This window comes from Taudactylus pleione, unplaced genomic scaffold (genome assembly GCF_031769625.1).
Source record: "Taudactylus pleione unplaced genomic scaffold, aTauple2 ptg000316l, whole genome shotgun sequence".
In the NCBI taxonomy this organism is placed as follows: domain Eukaryota; kingdom Metazoa; phylum Chordata; class Amphibia; order Anura; family Myobatrachidae; genus Taudactylus; species Taudactylus pleione.
The window spans coordinates 10,959,692-10,987,209 of NW_028284717.1; the positions used below are offsets into that span (position 1 = coordinate 10,959,692).

General features: G+C 45.5%; 1 long non-coding RNA gene across 1 annotated transcript in view; it reads right to left on the reverse strand.

Moving 5' to 3' along the window:
- The window catches only part of LOC148510572 (uncharacterized), a 267,554-nt gene that overhangs the window by 116,509 nt on the left and 123,527 nt on the right, over nucleotides 1–27,518 (reverse strand). Inside the window, exon 2 of the long non-coding RNA XR_015869397.1 lies at nucleotides 9,865–9,990. This is a non-coding gene — a long non-coding RNA (uncharacterized LOC148510572). The remainder of the gene's footprint in view (nucleotides 1–9,864; nucleotides 9,991–27,518) is intronic.

Below are 27,518 nucleotides of genomic sequence, written 5' to 3' on the forward strand. Positions count from 1 at the left end.
CTGGCTGTTGTCCATAGGGGCTGGCTAGCTGTTGTCCATAGGGGCTGGCTGGCTGTTCTGCTGTGTTGTCCAGTGGGTGCTCTGTCCATCAGAGGCGCTCTTCTTCACCCCCTGTGTAACAAAAATAAAAACAATTTTTTGTGTGTGCGTGTTAGCCACATCACCAGTGAAAAAATAAAAACATTTTTTTTGTGTGTGCGTGTCGCTCTTAGCCACACCACCAGTGAAAAAATAAAAACAATTTTTTGTGTGCGTGTGTTAGCCACACCACCAGTGTGACAATAAAAACATTTTTGTGTGTGCGTGTTAGCCACACCACCAGAGAAAAAATAAAAACATTTTTTTGTCTGTGCGTGTGGCTGTTAGCCACACCACCAGTGAAAAAAATAATAATAATTTTGTGTGCGTGTTAGCCTGCCACACCATCAGTGAAAAAATAAAAACAATTTTTTGTGTGTGCGTGTGGCTGTTAAATCCACTTCTCATGTGTGGAATTGCCAAGCCATTTGTAACCGTTGCCATGTAACAGTGAGTAGAGGTAAGGACCTTAACCATCTTGGAACCTCCTCCCTGTTACATCCCTTGCAGCGCATTCATCAAATTGGAAAGGGTATAGAACCTTTGGGGACAAAAAAACGAACAACAATCAGTCCAGGGTCACCTAGCTACTCCCTTCTATCTGGATCCAAGCGCCTGCAATATCCACCACCAACTCCTGCATCATCATCAACATCCTCATTCGTGATCGGAAGCAGTCCTGCATCCAATATCAAGTACTCCTATCCGTGGTTCCTCAGAAGGATCCTTGAGTGTTACGCCTGCTGCTGCTGTTGCTATAAGTGGATCTTCATCCCAGAAGGGGACTAGGAAGAAGATCACTTTTAGTATTTCAAGTTCAACCAAACAATTGCCTGTCACACAATCCTTTGCATTGGGGAACAAGTTTGACAGCAAACATCCAGTTGCACAGCGGATTACTGACGCCATAACAGCTATGTGCGTCCAGTATCCGCCATTAATGCAATGGGTTTTAGATAGTTAATTGAGGTCCTGTGTCCATGGTACCTTGTCCCTTCTAGCTTCCACTTCTATAGAATAGCAATTCCCAATCTGTACAAGGACATTAAAAAAAACCTTATAAATGTCCTCCGAAATGCCATTGTGCAAACTGTCCACTTAACCACATAAGATATGTGGACAAGTGGGACAGGGCAAACTAAAGATTACATGACTGTGACAGTCCACTGTGTAGGTGTATTGCTTCCAAAAACAGCAGCAGCAGCATCTAACAAATGCCAGCTCATTCAGAGGCAGGCTACTCTGTGTATCACCGGTTTCACTAAGAGGCATACCGCTGAGAAACTTTTAGAAATACTCAGGGAAATCATTGCAAAATGGCTTACCCCACTTGGACTCTCCTCGAGATTAGTGATTTCTGACAATGCCAGCAATATTGTGCAAGCATTACATGTGGGCGAATTCAAAGACAACCCATGTTTTGCTCACACAATGAATTTGGTGGTGTAACATTTTTTTTAAAATGACAGGGGCGTGCAGGAGATGCTCTCGGGGGCCCGAAAGATTTCTGGACATTTTCGACATGCAGCAACTGCATATCGAAGATTGCAGCACCAGCAAGAACTGTTGAATTGGGAGGCAATCGGGAAGCCGACTGCCTAAATACCGGCAGCCGGCTTCCCGACTGTCTTATCCCGGCAAGGGTGAAATGCCGGGCGTCTAGATATAGACGCCCGCATTTCCCCGACGCTGGGAGACCGGCGCCCGGCATCACGATCGTAGTGATGCCGGCCGCCGCGAGCGGACAGCCGCGGGGGGGAGGGTTAGGTTTAGGGCTCCCGGGGGGGACTTAGGGTTAGGCACCCCCCCGGGAGGGTTAGGCTAGGGGGAGGGAGGGTTAGGCACCCCCGGGGGGGACTTAGGGTTAGGCACCCCCCCAGGGGACTTAGGTTTAGGCAGCGGGGAAGGGGGTGGTTAGGGTTAGGCACTTAGAGGGGGGATTAGGGTTAGGCACTTGGGGGGGAAGTTAGGGTTAGGCACCCCTAAGGAGGGTTAGGGGGGTTAGGTTAGGTTAGTGGATACTTACCTATCCACGATCAGGATTTCCAGCGCTGTCGTGCTTCCGCTGCGTCGCACTCTGCTTCTGTCGGGCTGCCGCTGACGGGAATCGAACCGCCGGCCATGCGGCTGACGGTATTTCATACCAATTCCGTTGAATTTGCCCTGCCATCAGCTGAAGCAAGAGGTAGTAATTAGATGGAATTCTACCCTCTATATGCTTCAGCAGATGGAGGAACAGAAAAAGGCCATCCAAGGCTACATCGACTTGATTGGAGAATAATTTCCGTGTCATGCAAGGTTCTCAAACCCTTTGAACTTGCCACATGTGAAGTTAGCTCAGACACTACCAGCTTGAGTCAGGTCATTCCCCTAATCAGACTTTTGTGAAAGCAGCTGGAGAAAGTGAAGGAGGAGCTGAAACGGAGTGATTCCGCTACGCTAAGTATGTCGGACTTGTAGATCAAGCCCTTCATTTGCTTCGACAGGATCCAAGGGTCGTCAATCTCTTGAAATAAGTTCATTATATTCTGGCGACCATACTTGATCATAGGTTTAAGTCATGCCTTGTGTCTTTCCTTCTGACGGACATAAATCTGAAAAGATGCAAAGAGCTGGTGGTGAAAAAATTGTCAGCTCAAGCAGAATGTAACACAGCAGCATCTCCTTCTTCAGTTTCTACAGCTGCCAGGAAAAAACTAAATTTTCCTAAGAGACCCACTGCTGGTGGTGATGCAGATCAGTCAGCACAACTCATGACATCTGGTTGGGTCTGAAAAAAATTGCTACAATGGGTGACATGTCTACCGTGACTTTTTCTGATGTCACCATTCAGAGAATGGTGGATGACTATTTTAGGGATAGCATCCAAATAGGAATGTCAGACAGTCCTTTTCACTACTGGCAGGAAAAAGAGGCAATTTGCAGTCCCTTACACAAACTGACTTTGCTTTACTTAAGTTGCCCACCATCCAGTGTGTACTCTGAAACAGTGTTCAGTGCAGCCGGGAACCTTGTCAGTGATCGGCGTAGGAGGTTACTTCCCCAAAATGTGGAAAAGATGATGTTCATCAAAATGAAATTACAAATTCCACGACGAAGACCTTTACCAACAATGAAGTAAAAAAAATACAGAGGTGTCTTTAGTGGTGGATTCCAGCAGGGACAAATTAATATTGTGTGAAGAGGATGTACACACTGATGGGGATGATGATGAAGATGACGACATCTGATATTACCTATGTTGTAAAGCCAGTTTGTGTATGGGATCATTGCCACTATTGGCAGCTTGTTTTGTGGAGGGTCCAAACAAACCAATCATTTCAGCCACATGTCCTGTTTCATATATACAACATAAGGGTGGGTGGAAGGGCCCAAGGACAATTCCATCTTGCACCTCTTTTCTTTGCATTATGTGCTGTTTGGGGCATTGCTGCCTGACATTTTTAATTGTATGGTTTATGAATGTCCAGAAATTGTAATGGCCACAGACAACATCTTCTATATGCCCCTTTCATTTAAAAAAAAAAATTCTGAACCACCAAGTTGATGGGGTGGGCAAATATGAGCAGCAGCACGGAGAATCTTCCTGCCAGGATGTGTGCAATAAAGTGCAATTACGTTTAATACAAAAATTAGTTGTGTATATTGGTCACATACCAGTGGCGTATCTATAATGGGTGCAGGGGGGCCCACGCCGCACACCCTGCACCCAAAAGTAATTATACTTACCTCTCCGCTGGTTCCTGAAGTGCTGCTCCGCACTTGGCGGCGGCCATTTTCCCAGTGATCTGCGCATGCGCAGAAAAGATGTCCCCAGGAAAGTAGGCGCAGGTGCCAATTTCCCGGAGACCCGTGCATGCGCTGTCGATTTTGGCATGACGCTAGAATCTACAGTGTTCAGCTCCACTGAGCCGCAGTCAGAGAGGAGGGAGCCCAAATGGAGGCTGCACACGGGCCCCCTCCTCTCTTAACACGGCTCTGTCACATACATACATATTTACATGATACATACAGTGCGTAAAGCAGGCTGAGGTAACCTGAAGCACGCCACCTGTTGTTAACAAATAACTTCCAGTAGGCCTGGCAGACATCACAGATGCTGGGAGGTCTAGTTCAGCTGGAGAACTACAGGCTGCTTTCCTCTGATGTTAACAGCAACTATAGGTCCCATTATCCCTAACAACCTCCCTGAGTACAAAGTAAACGTCTGTTTACATGTTCTAGCAGCACCTCCACAAGCAAGGCCACCTCATTTCTATTAGATGTATCAAAAATTTAAAAACTTCCTCCAGATCAAAGATGTCTTTTAGGAACTGAAAAACTTGATCCTAGATTCATCTTCCATTATACATTTTTTTAAGAATCAAAATATTAAAATAAATAAATTAAAAATGATTCAATCTTTCCGTCCTTTCCCTGTCTTCAGTCCATAAACATATTCCAACTCTGTCGGGCCTCTGACCTAGTTAAGGAAAACATTCTTGTTTTTTTTAAATTCCTAGGGGTTGTATAGTTTATTAAACTACCATACTGTCTACAACTGCAATGCCACTCTGTGCCATGTTGGAAGCTAAACTTCCACATGTTAGTGCCGCCCACTGCTGTCGTTTAGCTTAGTCAGCCAGCTAGCTGGACGCAACCTTTTGGCCCTAAACTAGATGAAAAAAATCAATATTGTGAGCTGTGAGTTGGTCAAAATTGACTGGAAATGACTGTAAATAAATGTATTGAGGTTAATATTACTGTAGGAACAAAAAACAGGCCCAAATTATGTGATTTTTGCTGTTTTTATGATTCATTTATGTTTTTTTAAATGCAGATCCAAAACCAAAACTAAAACACGCAAGTTGCGGTTTTGTCAAAACTAAATCCAGATCCAAAACTCAAGGAGATACAGATCCAAAACATGGGGGTCGGCAAACAACCCTAATTTGGAGACATCTTTATGGCGTATAGACACTAGTTGTATGAGGATACATCTGTATAGTGTATAGATACTACGTGTATAGAGGTCACATCTGTATGGCGCATAGACACTAGGTGTATGAGGACACATCTGTATGGTGCATAGACCATACAGATGTATGAGGACACATCTGTATGGTGCATAGACACTAGGTGTATGAGGACACATCTGTATGGCGCATAGACACTAGGTGTATGAGGACACATCTGTATGGTGTATAGACACTAGGTGTATGAGGACACATCTGTATGGCACACACATCTGTATGGTGTATAGACACTAGGTGTATGAGGACACATCTGTATGGCACATAGACACTAGGTGTATGAGGACACATCTGTATGGCGTATAGACACTAGGTGTATGAGGACACATCTGTATGGCGTATAGACACTAGGTGTATGAGGACACATCTGTATGGCGCATAGACACTAGGTGTATGAGGACACATCTGTATGGTGTATAGACACTAGGTGTATGAGGACACAACTGTATGGCGTATAGACACTAGGTGTATGAGGACACAACTGTATGGCGTATAGATACTAGGTGTATGAGGGCAAATCTGTATGGCATATAGACACTAGGTGTATGAGGACACATCTGTAGCCTTTATGACCTGTATTATATAAAGTATTTTTTTATAATTTTACCCCCTCCAGCATTATAGTACTTTATTTTGCCCCTCTTCCACCCCCACTGATAGCAGTTACTCCCACTCCCATGGACATTACCCCCCTCCCCAACATGCAGAGTGCAAAAGGGGCAAGTGGCCAATAGTTTCCCTCCAAGTCGCACCGCATGTGTCCCAATGGTTAGAGTATAGAAACGCAGATCAAAATGGCATGCAGATCCACCCAGGGAGTTACTGGGTGGTAACTGGGGCTACCAGATGAGCATGTTTATGTTAGTGACTGCGTCTAAAGATACAGTTGCACTGACACAAACGGCCAAGTTCAGTGGGCAGGTAGCATGCCCAATGGTGTGGACAATGGAGCGCCGATAGTGCGTCTTTGTACTCACATCAGTGGATTCGCATCCCAGCCGGTGGGGGCATCTCAATAGGATGCCCATCAGCCTCAACATTAGAATAAGGACATAGTAGCGGCTGCAACAAAAGACCAGCCGGTATTGCAATAGCTTCCACCTCTGAATCACCCCCTACGTGTTTTGGCAGTGTTATTAATACATAATAAGTTGCATTTATCATGTAAAATTTTAAATACAGATGCAAATATGAGTTTAAAATAATAATTAAGTAAAGTTAACTATTACTACTACTAATATTATTATTAATAATAATAACAATAATAAATTATAATAATAGTATCAGTGGGAGGGACCAAAATGCACTCACCCAACAGAAAGTGGCTGACGATTGTCATCATCATAAGTGGGTATTTTGCATTAGGGGTTGAGCACCTGCAGGTGTTGCACCTTCTGCCAGGCATATATGCCCTTCTTTTCTATGGCCTGGGACACATTTGTGTGAACATACTCTTACTATACTGGCTCTGCACTTACACACACTCTCCATTGTCTGTTTAACCTCTTGAAGCCCCAGGAGCCGTAAGCAGAAATTGCTGACATCCAGGGCCAGATTAACAATGGGGCGGATGGAGCTACAGCTCCAGGCCTCCACATAAAAATAGGCCCATTGTCATGACAACATGATGTTGACTGGCCATCTGCTCTCCACACGATCAGACATAAATCATAAGTAGTAAACTTGTATTTCTATTTACCTCACAAAATTAAGCATTTTTTTCTTTTACATGTTTATGGAAACATTGGGTATAGGGGTGTACACGCCCACATGGCACTGGCCACACCCACACAGCACTGGTCACATCTCTGCTTCTCATAAGTCATAATAGGCCCTTGGTCATTGTCAGATGCAGGCCCATGTGGCCCTCAATCCGGCCCTGCTGACATCATATCACTTGTGGTAGGTCATCACATGACATGTGCACCATCCCATATGCCCAGGAAGTAAGAGAATCAGTCAGAATAACAAGGGAAGCATTGTAGATGTGGTTGGGGATGAGGGTGGGTGTGTGAATTTCATTTAATGAGGAGGGATAGTCACTAACAGTGGGTGGGAACAATTATTTCATGTTGGGGGCTGTTTGGAGGTAAATAACTACTCAGTTTGAATACTGTTAACTTAATGTCATGGTCAGGTTGGGGACCTCAAACAGTATTATTAAATGTGAATGCTGTAAGTTTAATAATGGGGCTTGTTGCTAGTAGGAAACACTGATAGTTAAATGTGGGTGCTATTGATTTCAATTCAGGGCTGGTTGGGTGAGATAGGTCACTCACTGTTCGATTTTCCATTTAATGTATTTATCCTTCATTTCAAACAGGGTCACTACATTAGAGGATCCAGATAAGCAGCTACTGAGCTTAGCCTGCCAACTGTCTGGTTCTAGGGGGCAGTCTCGAGCTGCCTGCGTCTAACAGTAGTGCACGTAGCATTGCCTCTGTACAGTATTTTAAGTAGATAAGAAGGGGTTTGAGAGTGGCCTCGTACTGACTACACTGATAGCCACTCCCCTTGTATCATTGTGTTGCCCTCTCTGGCAGTGTGGCATGGAAACCCCTCTATAGAAATCTGGCATTTGCCCCATTCTATGACCTAACTGTAAGTCTATTTTTTCCTTCTAAATTAAATGAAAGATGTATAAAGTGCTTGTTACTACTTGTGAACAGATACTGACACAAAAGAGCCACATGGTCCCTGTCTACTCAGAAGAGAACTGGTATTACTGCTTATCTACCATCACATTCTATGTTTCTATGTCTAATGTAGACACATTCATATAAAAATGTCGACAATACAAATGTTAGGGTTAAGACTTCAAATTGGGTGTCAGCATTATGTATCTGTCGACATTGTGTTGACCAAACATACCGAACCCCATTACTCCTCAATAATCCAACACATTACATCATGAAATAGTCCCAGGAGGCACACCGTGGGTTAATGACGCATAGTCCCATCAAGTTTGTTTATGTCTTCACCCATAACATATGATAATGTGCTGGGTAAATGGTGGAGGACTTTATAAGAAGCTAATTATCGTAATAATAGTAAGCTAGGCATGTCACTGCCAGTAAGTACACGGCTGCAGCCATTAGTGAGGACGTGCATCCATTTTGTGAAGTCAGTCCATTGTGTGTTGGATGTTTCTGCACAGAAAGGGTAAAAAAAAATGAGAGAGAAAGTGCAGACATATTCAGACCTCTCAAACATGATACTGTTGTTAGTAATAACGCATTTGAAGTACTTACGGGCTGTACACATCAGAAAGCTTTCAAATGGAGGACGTGAATTCCACTTACTGCTGAAAATTGGCAGTTACAGTTTGTCAAATGCATGAAATTTAATAAATGCAGAACCCTTGAGCCTTTTGTTCATCTCAGAAGAATTTCCGCTACGTGGCTGTATGTACAAGTCTTACGAGCCATCGGGGAATATAGCTCTGTCGTTTCCTGCAACTGTGTCTTAAGCTCAGGTCGCCTGGTTTAATTGCTAATTGGAGTTAGGGGTAACTAATTATTCTTGACCTTTCCCTAACTGGGCAGATATGAGGAGAACAGTTGGCTATATTTTTCTGCTATCAGTCAGCAGCCCTCCACTTTGTGTAGAATGAGACCCTGCTATTGGACCAGCTGCTGGCCATCATCTAGTGCATACAGCAAGGAAGATTCATTGTGCATGCCACGCTAAGTGCATTACAGTCGGGATAATAATAACCGTAAAGTCAGCCTGTCAGAAATGCAAACTATTCTTTATGAATTTCCAAGCTATCATTTTGTTTCACTAAGAGGGTAATGGGTTTTTCATATCTTAAGAGGATCTCAGGTCTGGGCTAATGGTATATTCAGAAGTAGGAGATGGTATCATTTGATGCTTATATTCACAAACAAACCTTGGGAGAGTACTAGCGCAAAATGCATAACAAAGAAATATAAATGACTGCGGGACACTACTGGTTTTCATACCATAAAAGGATAAAGATTTGAACAAATTTATGTTTTTATCATTTTCATCTAAAATGGAAGAATTTTGTCAAATTTCACAATGTTGCGGTTAATACTGCAAATGAAACAAAAGGAACCACCCAAACCACAGATTACACAGGGACAGCACTGTTTAAAGTAAAAAATAATCATTATAATGAAGACAATGGGGGAGATGCATCATTGATTACAATTATATTGTTATCCAGGGCCAGAATGGCCGTCTGGCAATACTGGCAAATGCTCAGACGATGCAGCCCAAAAGCCTGGTCGGCCAGCTCCGCCTTTTGTCGCTCTGCTTGACCTGCTTGCAGAGAGGGGGGGTGATGTGAGGTGTTGCCATGATCCTTTTCCGTCTTTGGCGTGCGCGCAGTGGGATGCTGGGGCTGTTTTTTTTATGAATGACAATATTATGAATACATCCCAGCTAGATTATATGGAGAGTTAGCTACTCAATTGTGTATTGATATTATCACTTATAATAAACAAAAGCTCAAAGCTCTTCCCCATGTAACATACTGTAAGCTGTAACATCTAACAATCAGCTAGCACTGGATCGTCCCCAACTTCAAATCTAATAACAGACCAAACAAATATCACTTCTCTTAACTTCCGTTCTGATCAGACAGTTTAGACAGCAGGGACATGCAGTCAGGGCAGGCAGGGGAGGCAGAGGCTCCCTTGTCATACTCCTCAGATTTGATATAAAAATGATTAAAATAGTACAAAGAAGATATTTATAACTTATAAAACATCTTCTTTGTTTATTGTAATAATTAGTTAACACTCACCAGCTTTGTGGAGCTCCCTGGGACTGCAGGTAGATGAGAGATGAGGCAGCAACAGCTGAGTCTCGCTTCTGTATAGTCAGACACTGCTTGCAAAGCTGGGGGTGGGGCCACACCACGGGCAGTAAGCTGCACAGAAAGAGAGATAATAGAGGCATGCCTCTGAATATGGGGGGCGTGCCTTGAGCACTGATGGACACCTTGGATGTGTCATGTGACCAAAAAGTGCACTGCAGTGTTTAGAGATTGGAGCTCAGCAGCAAGAGAATACAGTGATGCAGGTAGGAGAATTAATGGACACTGAAGTTTAGTGTAGTGAGGGGAGAGTTACAGTGAGTAGGGGGTGAGACAGGCTCCCAGCACTTAGACACATCTCCATGTCTGCCTCCCTAGCCATTGACCGCACCGCACATCACTGTTAGACAGTTAGTCAAACTTTTCTTAGTTCAGCTCCACCCAATAATAACCACACAACAAGGCTAACAATGTCCATGTAATAATTATTAAGGATTATTATCCTGCAATCTGATCGACTAATCAATCCACAGTTAATGCTTCTCATTAATGTATTTGAATACAGCACTAATCTTCCCATCTGTCAAAGCCACATAATTGGTTATGACCGCTTGTAATTATTATCTGACGATCTAGTCATCTATGGCCTGATGGGGGGTAAATCGGATGCTGTCCTAATCTTCCCATCTGTCAAAGCCACATAATTGGTTATGATCACTTGTAATTATTATCTGAAGATCTAGTCATCTATGGCCTGATGGGGGTAAATCGGATGCTGTCCTGCGTCGGCGCGATCTGATGCGCACGGGTATATAAATATATATATGTAAAAATGCAACTTTTAGCCAGTGTATAGGATACAGGTTCTGTGTATGTCTGTGGCAGATAATTGAAAAACACACACATACTGTGAGGTGCAGATGAGTGTTTTAAATGCGAAATTAGAAACCATTGTCATAAGTCTGACTATCATTGTATGCCTAAGGGAACTAATGTTTATATTCCAAATAGGCAGAAGAGACCTTTGATTAGCCATCAGACACTGTGGGCCTAATTCAGACCCGCTCGCGAGCGCAGGACGCTCGCAAGCGGGTCGATGGTGCCCTAATGCGCATGCCCACAACGGAGGGAGCTCCGTCGTGCGCATGCGCGAGACCCGGCGAGCGACGGGGTAGCCGTCGATCGGGGTCTCGCACCAAAGGCGGCGTGCTGTTGATGGTGACTGACAGCACGCCCTTTGGTGGGCGTGCCGGGGGCGTGGCTTCCAGACGGAGGCGTTCCCATGGGAACGTCTACCGTCTGGGTCCGGCCCCACTGACATCAGTAGTGATGTCAGTGGGAGTGATTTTGGCTCTGATAGAGCCAAAATCACTCTAGGGCTTGCGGCAGCGAGACCCTACCGCAGGGTCTCGTCGCAAGCCCGATGGTCGCGATGGTCTTGACCATCGCGACCCTCATCATGGACGCTCGCATAAGCTGTGGGTGGTAACCCACAGCTATGCGAGCGTCCAAGAGGCCGCTCCAAGTTGAGGTAGGAGGGCCCTGATTCAGAGCAAGCGCTCTGGTCAGAGCGTCCGGCTCTGAATCAGGCCCTGTGACTCCATCAAGTATCTATCTGTTGGTCATCTCTGATCAGAACAACTTCATTGTCTGTCATTTATTGAACTTAGGGCCTGATTCAGAGCCGGACGCTATTTGCGCTCGCTCGTTCAGAAAAAGGGACCGGATATTTAAATAGAGCGCTCGCTCTTTGCGGTCTGTTGACGCCTCTATGTCTGAGCGAGCTAACGAAATATGCACTCGCTATGTTGTAAAAACGCCCCCTGGCCGTTCGCATCATACGTCATCTCCGCTATTTATTAGATTAATCGAGTACATCGAAAGGCGTCTGAACTGCTCGCAGTGCTTGTGGTTGGATTTTCCTACCGCAATCATGCGAACAGTTCAGGCTAAGAGACAACCAAGTGACGTGGCCGATGATGCTGCTTTGTTAATTATGCACACCCTTAAAACGCCCGTTTTGACCGTTTGGCACACCTGCGTTCGGATCTCCACTCCCTGTTTTCAAGCACCTACCCCTGTTACCACCCACAAATGCCTCATCCTGTCACTCAAATTAGCAGGCACTCGCTATTTTGCGAACACACGATTTCCGACCGCAATGACTGGTTGGCGCATGCGCATTACGACCCATACGCATGCGCAGATGTGCGAACATCGCTCGGAGCGAACGAGTGGCCGTTTACGAGCGGCTCTGAATTAGGCCCTTAGTTCAGACAGATATAATATCAAAAATACCAGTTACTGGATAAAGCTATATATATATTAATATATATATATTAATCCATGACACATATTCAGACACACATTAACAAATAAAATACATACAGCACATATTTGCATGATACACGACACATACACGCAGCGCAACGTTTGCGCTGCGTTCAGACGCACAACGCACACTAATGAATTCCTGTAAATATCTCACTATTACTTATGCAAGCATACATATAGAAAAGGTTCCCTAGCATTAAGCTTTATAATTAAAAGGTTTTGTTAGACAATCATTATGTTATAAAGTGTGCATATATGATATTTAAGCAGGGCCAGATTAAGGGGGGGGTGACAGGGGCGATCGTCCCTGGGCCCCCACACACAGAGGGCCCCCACACAGGGTCAGTGGGGGTCATTCAGACACGGTCACTAGCGCCGACGGCGCCGTCGTGCGTATGCGTGAGACCCGCTACGACCGGCAGCGCTACGTGAGACCCGCTACGACCGACAGGTCTCGATCCAAAGGGGGCGAGCTGTCGATGTTGATTGACAGCTCGCCCCGTTTGGAAGGCGGGCCGGGGGGGTGGCAGCCCAAACGGGGGCGTTCCCATGGGAACGCCTACCGTTTGGGGGCGGCCCCACTGACATCACTAGTGATGTCAGTGGAGAGCTTCCGGCTCAGACAGAGCCGAAAGCTCCCTGGGGCTTGCGACAAGGGAGACCCTACCCTAGGGTCTCGTCATAAGCCCCGATGGTCGCGATGGTCTTGACCATCGCGACCATCACCTTAGGCGGTCGTAAGGCTGTGGGTGTTAACCCACAGCCTTCCCACCGCAAATGAGGACGTCTTGAAAATTCAAGAGGTCCTCCCCTCATTCAGACCGACCGCACGCTCTGTGCGACCGGCTCTGATTGAGGTCCAGTGTGACCCTGCCGAGAATAGGTGCCGGCGGCACCTGTTCCCGGGAGGAGGGCGCTCTGCAGCTGCGGCCATTCTACTGCATGCAGCAGCACAGTCAGTGCTGCTGCATCAGCTTGGGGGCAGGGTGGTAGTGTGGACGGCACATAAGTGCCGTCCGCACTACACAGCACAAACACACAGCTGCCGGTGCCGGCAGCTGTGTGTTTGTTTTAGCAGCCGCTGAGAGTCAGCCAACAGTCATTGGCTGCTGCTCCCACTGCCGGAGCCTCCGTCTTCCGGCTCCCGCAGTAGCTGATGGGAGAACCGCCATGTCGTCTCTCCCATCATGCAGTGCGGGCCGGCCCGGGAGGACGCCGGACGGAGGAGCAGACGACAGAGCGAGGATTAAGATAAGTGGAGATTGTTGTTTTTTTTGTGTGTGTCTGGGGGCACTAGGGGCACTGCAGAGGGTAGTACAAGGGGCACTGCTGGGGGGGTACTACTACTAGTGGCACTGCTGGGGGGTACTACTACTAGGGGCACTGCAGGGGGTACTACAAGGAGCACTGCTGGGGGGGTACTACTACTAGGGGCACTGCAGGGGTTACTACAAGGGGCACTGCTGGGGGGGTACTACTAGGGGCACTGCAGGGGGTACTACAAGGGTCACTGTTGGGGGGGTACCACTACTAGGGGCACTTCAGGGGGTACTACAAGGGGCACTGCTGGGGGGTACTACTACTACTAGGGGCACTGCAGGGGGTACTACAAGGGGCACTGCTGGGTGGGTACTACTACTAGGGGCACTGCTGGGGGGTACTACTACTAGGGGCACTGCAGGGGGTACTACAAGGAGCACTGCTGGGGGGTACTACTACTAGGGGCACTGCAGGGGTTACTACAAGGGGAACTGCTGGGGGGGTACTACTAGGGGCACTGCAGGGGGTACTACAAGGGTCACTGCTGGGGGGGCACCACTACTAGGCGCACTGCAGGGGGTACTACAAGGGGCACTGCTGGGGGGGTACTACTACTACTAGGGGCACTGCAGGGGGTACTACAAGGGGCACTGCTGGGGGCGATTACTGGGGGGTCTACTAGGGGCACTGCTGGGGATACTACTAGGGGCACTGCTGGGGGGACAACTAGGGGCACTGTATTTAAGGTATACAACATGGTAGACATGGCATGTTTGGTACTATACTGACACCCTGTTTATTTCCAGATATACAAATCTATCAGCGAGGGAGTCGCATCTTGCGTTCGATGGTTATGGATTATAGGAAATGATTGGTTAGAATGTATACTCTGTATGTAGTGTCTTAAACTAGTTAAATAAAGACATTGTAATCTCAAGTCATTGTTGGAGAATTGGGACATACCCCTAGTGACAACATATGAACTGTCCTATGAACTACAGTGTACTACAAAGACCGAGAGCAAGAATTATGTTTGTCTGTCTACATTGTTGTTATCATGATCTGTAGGGTATATAACCTGCTCACCAGTCCCAGTCAGTAGCCATTCTCTTGGATGACCACAGACCTCTGGATTGACGACTGTATACTGGAACCAGTGCGCATGCGTATGTATCAACCTGTACCTTTTGTATTTAATTGTCTTTGCGCTAATTGTGATAGATCAAAGCGTGTAACATACTTTTTGTTGCAAAAAGAACGTTTTGTGCTTTGGAACCACAATCAAAGTCTGGAATGCAATTATTTCTCTGTAGCGATTTAGGGGTATTCATAGTTGGGGACTCATAGTTTGGAGGCCAAGCTACCGAGAAGTCGCATGATAGCGACCGGATCTCGATTTCGCAACATATGCAGGCGCCATATGCAGGAAAGAACGCACTGTGGGCTTGATTCAGAGCCGGACGCTCTGACAGAGCGCTCGCTCTGAATCAGGGCTGGCCCTCTGGTTTTTTAGAGCGGCCTCCTGGCCGCTCGCATAGCTGTGGATGACCACCCACAGCTATAGCAAGCGGCCAGGAAGATGGTCTCGATGGTCAAGACCATCACGACCATCGGGCTTGCGACGAGACCCTTGTGGTAGGGTCTCGTTGCCGCAAGCCCTAGAGTGCTTTCGGCTCTATCAGAGCCGAAAGCACTCCCACTGACATCACTTGTGATGTCAGTGGGGACGGCCCCAGATGGTAGGCGTTCCCATGGGAGTGCCTCCGTCTGCCCAGCCACGCACCCGGGCCGCCCACCAAAGGGGGCATGCTGTCACTCAACATCGACAGCACGCCCCCTTTGGTACGAGACCCGAAGCGATGGCTTGCCCGTCACTATCCGGGTCTCGCGCATGCCGAGCCGGCTCCGTCGTGCGCATGCGCACTGGGCCAACATCGACCCGCTTGCGAGCACTCTGCACTCGCGAGCGGGTCTGAATCAGGCCCTGTGTTCAAAACCTGCACCATTCAGTGTTGTGAAACCGATATCCGCTATTGTGTGTGTTTTCAAGGAGCGCTACTAGAACCTGGGGCAGGGGAGAAAGGTTTGTTTCGTTCATTGACTGTTCCAACGCTAAAGTGCAGTTCGCATAATAGCGTCTACGTGTTTCCTGTATTGCTGCCACGTATTTCAAACAATCATTCTGATAGTATTGTCATATTGATAGCGATTACATTGTTTAAAACCCCTGTATCATACTGCCATACTAGTGAAAATGTATTTCCTGCGCAGAAAACTAAAAGTGTGTGTGAGTAAACGTGTGCTTGTAAATTGAAAGGTAGGGACTGTGGACCTCATTCAGAGTCTCTCGCTAGCGCTGTGCGCTCGCATGCGGCCCGATGGTTTGCGTATGCACAGGCGCACGCTTCGTTCTGCACGTGCGCAAACTACTCTGTGCGATCGCAGGCCGCTCGTTCATCCAGCAAAGACAGCCCAGTGAAATGAGTGACAGGTGAGGCCGTTTGTGGGTGGTAACAGGGGTAGGACACAAATAAAGGGGAAGTTGAGGTGCGAACGCAGGCGCGCCTGAGTGTTTCAACGCCATTTTAGAGGCGTGCATAATTAACACGCAGCGTCATAGTACACGTCACATGCCCGTTTTTTACACTGAAGTCCTCGCAGTGCTTGCGGTAGGGTAAGGCAACCACAAGCACTGTGATCACTTCCAATTGTGCTCGATGTACCAATGTTTTAATACACTTCCTGGAGATGACGTGTGCTGGGGGGCGGCTCTGCCTGTGCAATTGGGCGTGCGCTGGCCGCTCGCTAAGACATGGTGGGCGTGTTTATGCCTTGGCGAGCAATCGCTTCCTGTGGCGTCACTTTGACAAATTTGCATATGCTGGGGGCGAGCGATCGCATCTAGCGAGAGACTCTGAATGAGGTCCCATGTGTCGGGCCTAAAAGACTCAGTAGGTGTCTGACGAGGCAGAAAGCTACTGAGTATGTACACATAGTAGGTGTATTGCAGCAAGGACAGGGATTTTGTACCAAAACCAAAAGCAGCTCCCAATAGGAGTCGCAGGGCCCAGTGATCAGATAGGTTCTCTGGACACTGCGACTAGACCACACGGTTGGGCAGACCGTGATTGTGGCTTGGGGGATAGTGGAGGAAATCACTGGAAAGGGTAAGTGTTATTGGAACACTTAAATTCTAACAGGGGAGAGTACTCACAAAGGGTAAGCTACCGGACAAGGGCTGAAAGGTGTCCGGAAAGACAGTCTAATTGTATAATGGAGCGTACACACGGTCAGATTTGTCAGACTTGTCAGATTTGTCAGATGAACGATTGAACGATTAAACGATCTGAACGATTTGAACGATTTTAACAAAGTTTTGAACGATTTCAACGATTTGAACGATTTTTGACTGCATTAAAATGAATGGAATCGTCCAAGTCTGACTGCAAACCCATCAGATGTCAGAAATCGTTATCTGACCATCGGGAACGCGCATCGTTGATCGTCCATCGTTCAGGCATGTCAGATATGAACGATTTTCCTTCAGATATGAACGACTGAACGATTTTTAAATCGTTATCGTTCATATCTGAAGGAAAAATCTGATCGTGTGTATGCACCATTAGACGTTATTGTGTACCCTGATTGTGCAAACCGTCCATAACGGTTAGCGGGCCAGCTGTGCACAACAGGATAGGAGTGCGTGAACGTAGCTCTATTGAATCGTTCACTGGTCAACATACTAGCGAAAAGTGCTTAGTGTTTTCCCAGATGGGTGCCAGGCTGAAGCTGGGTATGGCGGACGATGTGTAGTTTTTGGAAAGGCCGACAGGTTCGGCAAGGCATATAATGTCTACAAAATATGGTGCGCATGCAACTGCATACTGTGATGTATGGGTTAAGATGACCAAGGAATGTGTCAAACCTTTTCCTAAAATTGGCAGTTTTGATTTGGAGATGTTGAATAATATTAGGGATGGCATCAGTATGGTGAAATCTCTAAAGAAATGTGTAAAGTATAATGACTGTTTAAAATTGTGGCAGCATGAGGGGAACACGTGGTTAAGTGGAGTGCTCGTGCCGCTAAGTAGAGCCACGAGCACAATGCAAAAGAGCGTGCACGCAACGCAAAACAGCATTGGGCATGCACCACAGGGAGGCGTGCCTGCGGCGCTAGTTAGTATCGGGTGCACACCTCAAGGGAACGTGCACACACCGCAAGGTAGCAGTGCACAAGGTATAGGCATTAGCGCATGCACGCCCCCACTGCCCTATGCAACAGTACAGTTGATACCAAAAGTTATAAAAATTTAACAAGTAATTTGTACCCTATCCAGAGTAATCATAAGGAAAATGTGTATATAGATAATGAACCTGTTGAAATTTCAGCCATTGCATATGCAGTAAATCTGTTAGAGACAGCACTAAACATAGAAAGGGAACCAACTGTATCAGCAGTAGTGACCCGACCAAATGTAGCAACAGAAATGATTTCACCAGCTGTATCAGCCGTGGAAACTGATGAAGGTAATATAGTACGCCAAAGTAGCAGATTGAACCCCCTGAGTACCAAGGTAAAAGTTCCCATAAGTAACCTTAAAAATAGTAAAGCGGAAGGTATGCATCCTGTCCGGACAATAACAGCTCCCAATGGGAATCCGGACGGACATGGTGTAGTACCCACAAGGGATGTAGCAATGCATTGTCCATGGACAAGAGCAGAGCTACATTCAATAATGACAGAGTTTCCCGACCCTAGAAAAGAATTATCTAAGTGCCAAAAAATTTGTAAAAGATTTAGGTAATGCTCATGAGCCAACCCACAAAGATTGGCGAGTGGTATTACATGCATGTCTTCCAGCCAATACCGATGTGAAAAAGTTTATCACAGATTGTGTATTGGATGGAGATGGCCCTTTAACTGATGAAAATAATCAAAGTAATATCACCCGTATAGTTACCCAATTGGCCATATATTTCCCTTTTGTAGTGAACTGGAGTAAAATTTTTACCATTAGACAGAAAGAGAGCGAGTCTGCAGCAGATTATTTCACCCAAGCGCTGCTGACTATCACCCAATATACAGGTATAGAAGATATAAAATATAACACCCATCATAGGGAGGTAGCTGTCATGGTACTCATGGATGGTCTTAAAGACAATCTAAAGACCAGGGTTCAAACCTCTCTGCCTAACTGGAGGGGGATTACTGTGGACCGCCCACCTAACCATTTATAGCTCCCTATCTAACTCTCTTCTTATAGTAAACACCTATCACATCTTCTCTTTCTTCAATTGAACATCCTCCTAATCCTAGGCCAACTTTCCAGTGTGATTGGATTATACAGCCCACCAAGAATATCTGCAATTGGGCTGGACCAATTTGCAATAGCACCTCTCCTTGTGTATCAACACCTATTTCCCTATAGATTGTATGCTTGAGAGCAGGGCCCTCTTACCCTTATGTATGTCATGTATCTATGTCTTTTACCCAGTATAATGTTAGTCTTGATTCAAATTGTAAAACGGAATTTGCTGCGCTATGTAAGAAACTGTTAATAAATAAATAAATAAATAATAATAGATGCCCTCAGGGAATCAGCTATAGAACACGATAAAAACATCCTCAGGAAGAGAGAAATGCAAAGCGAGAAGCTAATGGCTGTTAGCATTCAAGCTTTAGAAGGATTGTACACACAGCCATAACACCCATACCAAACACAACAACAAAACACATATCAACATGTCCAGCCACAAACCCCATACCACCAACAACCACAAACTCTCCACGCACAACAACCTGCACAGCGCCAACTTTCCAATGTAAGATGTTACACAGGTAACCAGAGAGGACACCTAAGTAGACACTGTCAACAGAGGAATTAGGGGACAAATAATAAGAAAATGCATAAATTCACACCAAAAGGATACCCACAGAATGCAGGATATTTGAAGCAGTCACCTGCTCACATAGTGGCCGTGAATGCTCTACTGGAGAATGATAGTCAGCTCTAGTGGTCAGGTCATACCTGTAGTCTACAGCCAGTCAGGTTAACAGAGAGTACTAGGGAAGAGCCTACAGTGACAATAGATGTACCTGGTACTAAACACACTTTTCTTGTAGACACAGGGGCAACCCGATCTGTTCTAAATTCTCCGTCAAATTTACAGGTGACCAACAAAATAGTACCAGCAATGGGAGTAAGGGTAAAGTGCAGCATTATCCTTTAACCAAATGCGCAGAGGTTACTATCGGGCCACCGCATACCAGGCATTCTTTTCTCCTGGCAGCAGCAGCTCCTACTAACCTGCTGGGAAGGAATTTGTTATGTTAAATGGGATGTGTCATTTACTGTACCCCTGATGGTATATTCCTAGATATCCCAGAGAAGGTTGCGCACGAGGTAAGGGATATATTGGACACTCCACCAAGGTTAATGCTTCACTCTACCATTTCAGAACAAAGCCCATCCCAAGTAAAAGAAATGTTATCCCAAATACCGGGTTCACTTTGGACCAAGGATGGACTGGATTGATGACAATTGTATTTCCTGTAGTTGTAAATTTAAAAAGTGGTAGGTAAGCTCCAAAAATCCCTCAGTACCCGTTAAAACCAGAGGTAGAGTTAGGGGTTTATCCCATAATTGAGAGGTTGTTACAACAGGGGATTTTAATTTGTACAGCTACCCTAGCCAATAGTCCCATTTTTCCAGTAAAGAAGGCTGGTGGGAGGGGCTATAGGTTAGTACAGGACCTATGGGGTGTAAACAAAGTTGTTGAGAGCCAATTCCCTGTAGTGCCAAATCCAGCTGTCATCCTTATGCAAATCCCACCATCTGTAACCCACTTCACTGTCATTGACCTGTGTTCTGCATTCTTCTCTGTCCCTCTTCGCCCTGACTGTCAGTACCTATTTGCATTTACAAACAGGCGTACAATACACTTGGACACGATTGTCCCAGGGCTTCATAGACAGCCCCAGTATTTTCTCCCAGGCCTTATACGACTGTTTACAATCTTTTCAACCCACCAATGGATCTGTTCTATTCAGTATGTAGATGATTTATTGTTGTGCTCTGATTCATTTATGTCATGTTTGAATGATACTAAACTATTGTTGCTTCATCTCTCACAAACAGGGCACAAGGTTACAAAGGACAAATTACAGCCATGCCAGACTAAGGTTAAATACCTGTCTAACCCAGGGCTACAACATTTGACAACTGACAGAATACAGGCCATACAGACTGTGACACTGCCGCAACCAGCAGCAAATCTGTACCTTCTTGGGCATGTTTGGATGCTGCAGAACGTGGATCCCAGGTCTTTCTATTTTGGCATTACCATTGCAGGAACTGGTGTCATCCTCAAGACCTGACCGTGTCACACATACTGAGGAAACAGAGCAGGCTTTCCTTAACCTTAAGGATAGTCTGACAAAAGCACCTGCCCTGGCAATACCAGATTATGAAAAACCTTTTGAGTTATATTGTACAGAAGCTGAAGGTTGGGCAGCAGATGTCCTCACACAAAAACATGGTGATGCTAGCAGACCTGTAGCATACTACAGTGCCCAATTGGACACTGTGGCAAGATCACTCCCAACGTGTTTAAGAAGTGTAGCAGCGACCGCTCTTCTGGTTGCTAAGAGTGAGGATGTAATATTAGGTCATGACATGATTGTTTATACACCACATGCTGTGTCTACACTGCTGAATTCTGCCCAAACTCGACATGTTTCCTCAGCTAGGTTCATGAAATGGGAACTAGCTCTAATGGCACCTGCAAATATTACCATTAAACAGTGTAATACGTTAAATCCAGCAAAGTACTTGCCATATGTGCCTAGAGATGCACAAAGGGTGGAGAGAGGTGAGTTGCCGATTGAAGGTGAGTTTTGCAGGTATAGTGACACACATGATTGTATGGAGTATTTAAATCAGACCTTTACTGCTAGACCAGATATACGTGATGCACCACTAGTAAATGCAGATTTGACTTTTTACACAGACGGGAGGTGTCACAGACAAACTGACACAGGAGAATTATGCACAGGTTATGCCGTTGTAAATGATTATGATGTTGTAGAAGATGAACCACTTGGTCCACCTCACTCAGCACAAGTGGCTAAACTGGTGGCACTAAAGAGAGTGTGTGAACTGGCAGAAGGTAAGTCAGCTAACATCTACACTGACTCCAGGTATGCCTTTGGGGTAGTACATGATTTTGGGGCTCTATGGCATCTTAGAAATTTTATGACGGCAGCAGGTACACCAGTCGCATACTCACACCACATAAAAGGACTGTTGACAGCAATTCAGCTACCAAAAGAAGTAGCCGTCATCAAATGTAAAGCCCATACATGTGAAGAAGACCCGGTGTCACTGGGCAATAGCAGGGCAGATGAAGCTGCCAAATGGGCAGTGTGAGGATCCCGGGTTTATGTGTGCATTATTTTCACCTACTGGCCCTCGTCGCCTTGAGAAAGGCAACTGTAAATAGCTCCGCACGGTACCCCGGGTCCTTTTATGAGTCCCCTTAGATCGCACAGGAAATGACACAATAGCAAAGGTATAACAATACCATTATTTTACATATCACTAGTTCTACATGTAAAAACAGCAGCTACAACTATATACAATATATACAGAAATGCCGGTAGTATTAGCTAAAACTTTGGGGAACCCAGACACATGTCCCCTACAGGCCCCATTAGTGTTAGGAAGGTGGACAGTTACTTTGTCCGGCTTACCCGCCTGGGCTGGGCGAACTACGCTTGTGCGCGACTGCTGTGAGGCTCCACACTTCTCCAGGAAATGGCTCCTCCATCCCTGACTTGCTGTTCCTGGCCGGTTTGGCCTGATCGTCCTCTGCTCAGCAGGAGCAGGGCGTGCAGACCAGTCACCCCGCGTCAGCGGGCACACCAGTCCCATGCCACGGGATTGCTCTGGTGGGAGCGAACGCTTGGGCAGAGTCTCCCAACTCCTGCCCAGCCTGGATCCTGCTATGTAAGCTAGGGCTCCTCTCCCATCGGGTCTCAGGTCAGAACTCTCTCAAAAAGCCTTGCACCTGCCATATGAAAACTCTGATGTTCCCACGGTTAGGAGCCACCCCTGATCCCTAGTATTGGGTGGTTTGAATGCAGGGGCTGGGGACTGAGCCGTTAGTGATCACCTCATTCCCTGCTTCCCCCTTGTGGATATCGGTGCCAGCCTGTCTTGCAATGGCCCCTTTGGTACAAAGGAACTTAATCAGGTTGATAAGAGGGCTGGCTCCCCTGGGGCTATAGAACCAGTCACTGTTAACCCCTCATAGTCATTTGTGATGTCACATACCATTCAGCTGACTATAACTTCCTGTCTAGAGTTTAGAGGGGGGCTATGGGGGATATCAGCTTTGTAACTTCCTATGGGGTATCAGCAGGCATACACAGATACCATGTCTGTACATTCATGTGGGAGGGGGGATGTCTCCCCCCCGCCTCCTTATCACACATTATAGTATTACATATGCCATATGCTTCTTATACGTAACATATCAGGCTTTAGAGATATAATACACTGATAGGCACTAACACTTGTATATACAGTAGGGACTATTTCCCGCCATGGGAACTACATATTACACACAGTAACAGAATATGGTCAGACTCCTTGATATAAGGTCCTATTAATGTCCAATACACAGTTCTCTGTCCCCAGCACAATGTCATGCACAAATACTAAATTTGCATATAATATGTCCCATTCCCCTGACACACATGCAGTGATGCTGAGCAGGAGAAACAGCTATTTTCCACCTCTTGCACTTATACACTGCAAAGCAGAAACAGGCTGTAAAAATGTACACACTTTTGGGATGACCCAAGCTGCAGGCTTGTATCATGCTGGGGGGGATACATAGGTCATCACAGGCAGCAGGGTTAAGAATTAACATGCCAGTTAGTCAAATTATGGTTTTTCAGGCAAGTGACATGCAGAAGTTGATTGAGATGCAAAATTTGTGTTCAATTCAGGAAAAGGCAGTCTGGAGATCAAAGGTATGTGGACAGGAGTCCTCTGGACTCTGGGGAGCTGGACAAGGTAAGCTGGTGGCACCCAAGGCATACTACTCAAGCTTGGCTGAAGCAGCGCATGGTCTGACTCACCTGGGAAAGCAAGATATGTGCAAGTTGGTCAGGGCGTATTGGTGTGCACCAGGTTTCTCTTCCCAAGCCGAAAAGATGGCAATGTCCTGCTTGACTTGCTTGAGGAAGAACGTTGGAAAAACAATACCAACCGAGCCATCCCACATCCCTCCAACAGACGGACCTTTTCAGGTAATACAAATTGACTTCATCCAATTACCACCCTGCAGGAACCTTAAATATGTATTAGTTTGTACAGATGTGTTTTCTAATTGGGTAGAGGCATATCCAGCTGCCACTAATACTACAGCTTCATCTGCCCTGCTATTGCCCAGTGACACATGTATGGGCTTTACATTTGATGATGGCTACTGCTTTTGGTAGATGAATTGCTGTCAACAGTCCTTTTATGTGGTGTGAGTATGCGACTGGTGTACCTGCTGCCGTCATAAAATTTCTAAGACGCCATAGAGCCCCAAAATCATGTACTACCCCAAAGGCGTACCTGGAGTCAGTGTAGATGTTAGCTGACTTACCTTCTGCCAGTTCACACACTCTCATTAGTGCCACCAGTTCAGCCACTTGTGCTGAGTGAGGTGGACCAAGTGGTTCGGCTTCTACAACATCATAATCATTTACAATGGCATAACCTGTGCATAATTCTCCTGTGTCAGTTTGTCTATGACAACTCCCATCCATGTAAAACAACAAATCTGCATTTACTAGTGGTGTATCACGTATATCTGGTCTAGCAGTAAAGGTCTGATTTAAATAGTCCATACAATCATGTGTGTCACTATACCTGCAAAACTCACCTAAAAAGATTGTTCAGGAATTTGTATGCAGGTACGGTATTCCTAGAATCATAGAAAGTGATATGGGTACTCATTTCACAGGTGATGTCTTCCAGAACATGTGTAAGTTGATGGGTATTAATAGTAAACTTCACACCCCCTATCAACCACAGGGCAGTGCAAAGGTGGAGAGAGTGAACGGTACTATTAAAAATAAACTGAGTAAGATCATGGCAGAAACTGGATTAGGATGGCCAGAAGCCTTACCGCTAGTCCTTCATAGCATCAGGACAACTCCTAGACCCCCTCTTAATCTGTCCCCCTTTGAGATACTGTTTGGTAGACAACCTCATTGTAAGTCCACAGGAAGACAACCTCATTTGTAAGTCCACAGGAAGATTTGAAGACAAAGAGGTTACTGTGAAGTATCTTATAACAAAGAGTAAACAGTTGAAACAGCAGCAGCAGAAACTGAAATTGTTGTCCCATGATATGCCAGAAACAAACTTTCATGATGTTGAACCTGGAGAATTTGTTATGATCAGAAATTTGTTATGTTCAAGTTGTCTGACAGATCGGTGGGAAGGTCCGTATCAAGTGTTGCTGACAAGTACAACATCCTTGAAAGTGGCAGAGAGAGATACCTGGGTCCATTCCACTCACTGCAGAAAAGTCAATCAACCGGTGGAGATACAAGGCGGAGTCGAGGCAAATAACGTAGACCTGTCAATGGCAAGCTTGTTCCAGGAGAGTTAAAGACTGCAGTGAGATACCTGAGTTAGAGAAATTTGCAGCCCACTATTCCAGCAATGGAATAGCATTCCTATTTTCTTTCAGAATTCTCATCATCCTTGTTTTGTTTGGGATGTCCTGTTTCTGTAATGGTGGGCAGATCATGGAGAGAGAGGTCGATGGTGATATCGATGGAGTGGAGTTGGGAGAAGGAGCCATACATTCACAAGGGTGGTATCTGACCAAACTCAGTACAGTAATTGCTAAGAGATCTGTTATCCCAGAAACTCGGAGACAGTCTGAGGAATACTGTATTTGTGAGTATTGTGGGTCCCTAATCAATGAGAGATGTCTCCAATGGTGCCAGCCCAAGTATAACCAGTATTGGGGTGGGTATCCTTTAGAGGATTATCATGCCTTGGTGGGCAAAGTCTTAAATCAGACTGAATGTTGGGTATCCTCTCACGTGCCTCAGGGACAACATAATGTAAGACTAGTACCACTCCCATTAAATGTCTCTGAGGTCCTTGAATTACATAAGGGGAAGACGCTGGACGGAAAATTTATTATGTCCAAGCCTCCAAATTTTAAGCTCCATCAGTACCAGGTGGATAGATCCCTGTTATGTTTAAACATCACCAATTCCAATAAAACAGGAAATTGGGAGGTGTCTGGGAGCAATCAGACAATGACCTTTTCACACAGAGCTGATAATGAACCAGTAGATGGTGGAACCTATATGCAACATTACCAGTGGAAGACACTTCCGGTACAAGTATACACTTAGTTCCACCAAGGTAATGGTTGGCAGAGTACCAGAAGGGTACTGTGCAGTTATTGTACAACCTAAAACATGTATTAGTCAAATGGGAAAATCTGGGGTAGGATTATTTGTCAGAGAATTATGTCTGATGATGCATTCCATTCGTTATGTGCTCCCAGATGATGTGTATTTTATATGTGTAAGGAAAGCATATGTGTCTCTCTCTGAGTTCCGAAGGTTTATGTTATCTGGGAAGGGTACTTCCAGAGGTTATGACCCTTACACATGGTGAAATGCTTGGTATCCATAAAAACACACCATCTCCATATCTTCATACGCATTATGAACACCGTGACAAAAGAAACATGATACCTGGTGACATACATGCAGCTACACAATTGATTAGTGAAACAACTGGTTTCCAAATTTTGGTAGCACTAGATCCCACCAGGATCGCTCGGGGTACTTTAAATTTTAGATGCATGCAAGATCTTGATAAATTAATAGATGATATCACCGAGATGTATGATGACATGTTCAGGTATATAGGTAAAGAGTTACAGGCTTATAAGAAAGAACTTGTGCAACCCACGCTAGTGTTAAATTATTTAACAGCTGTCGCTGGAGGGTACTGTGTGACTTTAGTCAACCAATTTGGTGTCAAGTGTTGCACGTACATCACAAATAACACTAGTGACCCCAAGGAGGTGATAGACCGGAAGATGGATGAAATTCTGCAGCTGAAATGGGAATTTCGAAAGAACCATAATGCTTCACTGGCTGAAGTAGAGGAAAAGATAGAAGAGTGGTTCTCTTGGTTGAACCCTGTGAAATGGTTCTCCGGTCTAGGAGAGTGGGTCCAGGAACTGGTTGCTATTGTGGGTAAGCTCCTGATTCTCATACTTGTTGTCATCTTAGTAATTGGCTTATGTGTCACATGTGTTCCTAATGTATTGAAGTGTGGAAAATGTACATGGGCAAACAGAGAAACAGAGATGATGGTGGTAAGCAATGATATTATGGATACCAAGGTCAAGGAAGAACTGTATACTACCCTGAATAGAATGTACCATCATATGATGAAACATAAAATCGTGTGGTCATGCGTAGATGTATTATTAATGTTATTTGTAAACATCCTAGATAATGTAGTCTCAAGTCCCCAAACTTCCTTTATAGGTTCGATGAGATCCCACATCCCACCAATGATCCCTATAGATCCACAGATGGCATAGAAGGGTTGTTCTACACTCTTGAAACGCATTATTAATGGTTCAGTGACCTACTTGTGTCACACCATTTATAACCTTAAATAATACATTATTATGCATCACTACAAAAGGTTAAGATCAGAGTGTGATAGCGTATTGTTTGCTATCAAAGGGTGGACTGTCAAAGCCAAATAATTGGTTATGATCGTTTGTAATTATTATCTGACAATCTAGTCATCTATGGCCTGATGGGGGTAGATCAGATGCTGTCCTGCATCGGCGCGATCTGATGTGCACGGGTATATATATATTTAAAAATGCAACTTTTAGCCAGTGTATAGGAGACAGGTTCTGTGTATGTCTGTGGCAGATAATTGAAAAACACACACCTACTGTGAGGTGCAGATGAGTGTTTTAAATGC